The sequence below is a fragment of the Scyliorhinus torazame genome, chromosome 4 (assembly GCF_047496885.1).
Source record: "Scyliorhinus torazame isolate Kashiwa2021f chromosome 4, sScyTor2.1, whole genome shotgun sequence".
Lineage (NCBI taxonomy): Eukaryota > Metazoa > Chordata > Chondrichthyes > Carcharhiniformes > Scyliorhinidae > Scyliorhinus > Scyliorhinus torazame.
In genome coordinates, this window is record NC_092710.1 from 369,041,314 (window position 1) to 369,047,313 (window position 6,000).

The following is a 6,000-nucleotide window of genomic DNA, read 5'->3' on the forward strand; positions in this document are numbered from 1 at the left end:
GAGTGCAAAGAGAGCCAGGAGTTTACAGGAAGTGTAGCTGACTGGGAGCAGGGTCGGAGGGCGGAGATCTAGTTAGTCCACAGGGCAGCTATATTCTGTCAGGTAAGAGGGGATGGAGGCTAGGCCAGTTACATGCTCCTCCTGTAGGATGTGGGTGGTGAGGGATACCACCAGTGTCCCCACTGACTATACCTGCGGGAAGTGCACCCAACTTCAGCTCCTCAAAGACCGTGTTAGGGAACTGGAGCTGAAGCTGGATGAACTTCGGATCATCCGGGAGGCAGAGGGGGTGATTGAGAAGAGTTACAAGGAGGTAACCACACCCAAGGTACAGGACAAGAATAGCTGGGTTACAGTCAGGGGGAAAAAAACAAACAGGCAGACAGTGCAGGGATCCCTCGTGGCCGTTCCCCTTCAAAACAAGTATACCGTTTTGGATGCTGTTGGGGGGGATGACCTACCGGGGGAAGGCCCTAGCGGCCAGGTCTCTGGCACTGAGTCTGGCTCTGGGGCTCAGAAGGGAAGGGGGGAGAATAGAAAAGCAATAGTGTTAGGAGACTCAATGGTTAGGGGAATAGATAGGAGATTCTGTGGTCGCGAGCGAGACTCCCGGAAGGTATGTTGCCTCCCGGGTGCCAGGGCCAGGGATGTCTCGGATCGTGTCTTCAGGATCCTTAAGGGGGAGGGGGAGCAGCCAGAAGTCGTGGTGCACATTGGTACCAACGACATAGGTAGGAAAAGGGGTGTGGAGGTAATAAACAAGTTTAGGGAGTTAGGCTGGAAGTTGAAAGCCAGGACAGACAGAGTTGTCATCTCTGGTTTGTTGCCGGTGCCACGTGATAGCGAGGCTAGGAATAGGGAGAGAGTGCAGTTGAACACGTGGCTGCAGGAATGGTGTAGGAGGGAGGGCTTCAGGTATTTGGATAATTGGAGAGCATTCTGGGGAAGGTGGGACCTGTACAAGCAGGACGGGTTGCATCTGAACCAGAGGGGCACCAATATCCTGGGAGGGAGGTTTTCTAGTACTCTTCGGGAGGGTTTAAACTAATTTGGCAGGGGAATGGGAACCGGATTTGTAGTCCAGCAACTAAGGTAGCCGATATTCAGGACGCCAAAGCATGTAATGAGGCAGTGGGGAAGGGAACACTGACAAAGGAGAGTACTTGCAGGCACGGAGATGGGTTGAAGTGTGTATACTTCAACGCAAGAAGCATCAGGAATAAGGTGGGTGAACTTAAGGCATGGATCGGTACTTGGGACTACGATGTGGTGGCCATCACGGAAACTTGGATAGAAGAGGGGCAGAAATGGTTGTTGGAGGTCCCTGGTTATAGATGTTTCAATAAGATTAGGGAGGGTGGTAAAAGAGGTGGGGGGGCGTGGCATTGTTAATTAGAGATAGTATAACAGCTGCAGAAAGGCAGTTCGAGGAGTATCACCCTATTGAGGTAGTATGGGTTGAAGTCAGAAATAGGAAAGGAGCAGTCACCTTGTTAGGAGTTTTCTATAGGCCCCCCAATAGTAGCAGAGATGTGGAGGAACAGATTGGGAAACAGATTTTGGAAAGGTGCAGAAGTCACAGGGTAGTAGTCATGGGCGACTTTAACTTCCCAAATATTGAGTGGAAACTCAAATAGTTTGGATGGGGTGGTGTTTGTGCAGTGTGTCCAGGAAGCTTTTCTAACACAGTATGTAGATTGTCCGACCAGAGGAGGGGCAATATTGGATTTAGTACTGGGTAATGAGCCAGGGCAAGTGATAGATTTGTTAGTGGGGGAGCATTTTGGAGATAGTGACCACAATTCTGTGACTTTCACGTTAGTAATGGAGAGGGATAGGTACGTGCAACAGGGCAAGGTTTACAATTGGGGGAAGGGTAAATACGATGTTGTCAGACAAGAATTGAAGTGCATAAGTTGGGAACATAGGCTGGCAGGGAAGGACACAAGTGAAATGTGGAACTTGTTCAAGGAACAGGTGCTACGTGTCCTTGATATGTATGTCCCTGTCAGGCAGGGAAGAGATGGTCGAGTGAGGGAACCATGGTTGACAAGAGAGGTTGAATGTCTTGTTAAGAGGAAAAAGGTGACTTATGTAAGGCTGAGGAAACAAGGTTCAGACAGGGCATCGGAGGGATACAAGATAGCCAGGAGGGAACTGAAGAAAGGGATTAGGAGAGCTAAGAGAGGGCATGAACAATCTTTGGCGGGTAGGATCAAGGAAAACCCCAAGGCCTTTTACACATATGTGAGAAATATGAGAATGACTAGAGCGAGGGTAGGTCCGATCAAGGACAGTAGCGGGAGATTGTGTATTGAGTCTGAAGAGATAGGAGAGGTCTTGAACGAGTATTTTCCTTCTGTATTTACAAATGAGAGGGGCGATATTGTTGGAGAGGACAGTGTGAAACAGATTGGTAAGCTCGAGGGATTATTTGTTAGGAAGGAAGATGTGTTGGGCATTTTGAAAAACTTGAGGATAGACAAGTCCCCCGGGCCTGACGGGATATATCCAAGGATTCTATGGGAAGCAAGAGATGAAATTGCAGAGCCGTTGGCAATTATCTTTTCGTCCTCACTGTCAACAGGGGTGGTACCAGGGGATTGGAGAGTGGCGAATATCGTGCCCCTGTTCAAAAAAGGGACTAGGGATAACCCTGGGAATTACAGGCCAGTTGGTCTTACTTCGATGGTAGGCAAAGTAATGGAAAGGGTACTGAAGGATAGGATTTCTGAGCATCTGGAAAGACACTGCTTGATTAGGGATAGTCAGCACGGATTTGTGAGGGGTAGGTCTTGCCTTACAAATCTTATTGAATTCTTTGAGGAGGTGACCAAGCATGTGGATGAAGGTAAAGCAGTGGATGTAGTGTACATGGATTTTAGTAAGGCATTTGATAAAGTTCCCCATGGTAGGCTTATGCAGAAAGTAAGGAGGCATGGGATAGTGGGAAATTTGGCCAGTTGGATAACGAACTGGCTAACCGATAGAAGTCAGAGAGTGGTGGTGGATGGCAAATATTCAGCCTGGATCCCAGTTACCAGTGGCGTACCGCAGGGATCAGTTCTGGGTCCTCTGCTGTTTGTGATTTTCATTAATGACTTGGATGAGGGAGTTGAAGGGTGGGTCAGTAAATTTGCAGACGATACGAAGATTGGTGGAGTTGTGGATAGTAAGGAGGGCTGTTGTCGGCTGCAAAGAGACATAGATAGGATGCAGAGCTGGGCTGAGAAGTGGCAGATGGAGTTTAACCCTGAAAAGTGTGAGGTTGTCAATTTTGGAAGGACAAATATGAATGCGGAATACAGGGTTAACGGTAGAGTTCTTGGCAATGTGGAGGAGCAGAGAGATCTTGGGGTCTATGTTCATACATCTTTGAAAGTTGCCACTCAAGTGGATAGAGCTGTGAAGAAGGCCTATGGTGTGCTCGCGTTCATTAACAGAGGGATTGAATTTAAGAGCCGTGAGGTGATGATGCAGCTGTACAAAACTTTGGTAAGGCCACATTTGGAGTACTGTGTACAGTTCTGGTCGCCTCATTTTAGGAAGGATGTGGAAGCTTTGGAAAAGGTGCAAAGAAGATTTACCAGGATGTTGCCTGGAATGGAGAGTAGGTCTTACGAGGAAAGGTTGAGGGTGCTAGGCCTTTTCTCATTAGAACGGAGAAGGATGAGGGGCGACTTGATAGAGGTTTATAAGATGATCAGGGGAATAGATAGAGTAGACAGTCAGAGACTTTTTCTCCGGGTGGAACAAACCATTACAAGGGGACATAAATTTAAGGTGAAAGGTGGAAGATATAGGAGGGATATCAGAGGTAGGTTCTTTACCCAGAGAGTAGTGGGGGCATGGAATGCACTGCCTGTGGAAGTAGTTGAGTCGGAAACATTAGGGACCTTCAAGCAGCTATTGGATAGGTACATGGATTACGGTAAAATGACATAGTGTAGATTTATTTGTTCTCAAGGGCAGCACGGTAGCATTGTGGATAGCACAATTGCTTCACAGCTCCAGGGTCCCAGGTTCGATTCCGGCTTGGGTCACTGTCTGTGCGGAGTCTGCACGTCCTCCCCGTGTCTGCGTGGGTTTCCTCCGGGTGCTCCGGTTTCCTCCCACAGTCCAAAGATGTGCAGGTTAGGTGAATTGGCCAATGATAAATTGCCCTTAATGTCCAAATTACCCTTGGTGTTGGGTGGAGGTGTTGGGTTTGGGTGGGGTGCTCTTTCCAAGAGCCGATGCAGACTCGATGGGCCGAATGGCCTCCTTCTGCACTGTAAATTCAATGATAATCTATGATTAATCTAGGACAAAGGTTCGGCACAACATCGTGGGCCGAAGGGCCTGTTCTGTGCTGTATTTTCTATGTTCTATGTATGTTCTATGTGTCCCAACACCCAGTGCTGTACCCCAACACCCGGTGCTGTACCCCGACACCCAGTGCTGTACCCCAACACCCGGTGCTGTACCCCGACATCCAGTGCTGTACCCCAACACCCGGTGCTGTACCCCAACACCCAGTGCTGTACCCCAACACCCGGTGCTGTACCCCGACACCCAGTTCTGTGTCCCAACACCCAGTTTGCTGTCTCAGGGGGCTAATCATTTCTGTCTGAGATTAAATTCACCCAAAAACTGGCTGTAAAAGTTTCTATTGGTACCCAAAGAGAAAACGGCTGGTGAAGAGAAATGTCAGTCGGAAACAGGGGAATATATAATCGGGGATAAAGAAATGGCTGAGCAACTAAACACATACTTTGGTTCTGTCTTCGCAAATGAGGACATCAATCAGATACTAGCGATGTTGGGGAAAGCAGGGTTTAGTGATTGAGAGGAACTGAGGGAGATCAACATTAGTAGAGAAATGGTGTTGGGGAAACTGATGGGACTGACGGCGGATAAATCCCCAGGGTCTGAGAATCTGCATCCCAGAGTGCTTAAGAAAGTGGTTCGAGAAATAGTGGCTGCTTTGGTGGTCATCTCCCAGGATTCCATAGACTCTGGAACGGTTCTTGCAGATTGGAGGGTGGCTAATGTAACTCCACTATTTAAAAAGGGAGGTCAAGAAAACGCAGGGAATTGTAGACCAGTAAGACTGACATCAGTGCCGGGGAAAATTCGAGAATCCATTGTTAAAGATTTTATGGCCGAGCACTCAGAAACCAGTGGCAGGATCGGACAGAGTCAGCATGGATTTCTGAAGGGAAATCATGCTTGACAAATCTACTGGAATTCTTTGAGGATGTTACTAGTAGAGTGGACGAGGATCTGGGACATGGGGTCAGATTCCACCACGGCAGCTGGTGGAATTTCAATGCAGTTAATAAAAAATCTGGAATTAAAAATTAGTCTCAGTAGTGGTGACCATGAAATCTTTGCCGATCGTTGTAAAAACCCACCTGGTTCACTCATGTCCTTTAGGGAAAGAGTCTCTCGTCCTTACCTGGCCTGGCCTACACGTGACTCCAGACCCACAGCAATGCGGTCGACACTTCACTGCCCCTCATGGGCAATTAGGGACGGGCAATAAATGTTGCCCCAGCCTGCAGTGTCCACGGCCCATGACAGAAAATCCATGTGTGCGCGTGTCCCGCGTCCAGTCCTTCAGCCCCTCTCCACCTCCATCTGTCACTCCCTCTCTCTCGTTCCTCCTGTCTCTCTCGCACTCTCTCTACCCACCTCGGTCTTGTTTACTCGGGTCTTTCTCCCTCACTTCCGTCAGGGGCTGACTATTTGTTCCTGTCTCTCCAGCACAGCTGGAGGCTGATTGTCACAGCAGCGGCCCAGTTACCAGGCTGGAAATCCCACTCATCGGATCTAACGCTGACAGGGTCACTTTCACATCCCCTCAGCTCCACACTTACACAACATGTGCAAGCACATCCAAAAACAGCTTTCAGCACGTTGTACTCGGAAACAAGCTCACCATCACCAAGCCCAGATCGCAACTTAAACTCAGCCTTCAGTACAGAGAGAGAGAGAGCGGAGGATAATTACAGAGGG

General features: G+C 48.7%; 1 protein-coding gene across 2 annotated transcripts in view; it reads right to left on the reverse strand.

The window, feature by feature from the left end:
* slc29a1b (solute carrier family 29 member 1b) overlaps nt 1-5,657 on the reverse strand; it is a 607,754-nt gene extending 602,097 nt beyond the window's left edge. The window contains exon 1 of one of the 2 annotated variants that reach the window (XM_072500346.1): nt 5,441-5,657. The gene's annotated coding sequence lies outside the window, so the exon portion shown is untranslated. The remainder of the gene's footprint in view (nt 1-5,440) is intronic. The other variant, XM_072500344.1, reaches the window with a different exon arrangement.
* Between the last annotated feature and the right edge of the window lie 343 nt (nt 5,658-6,000).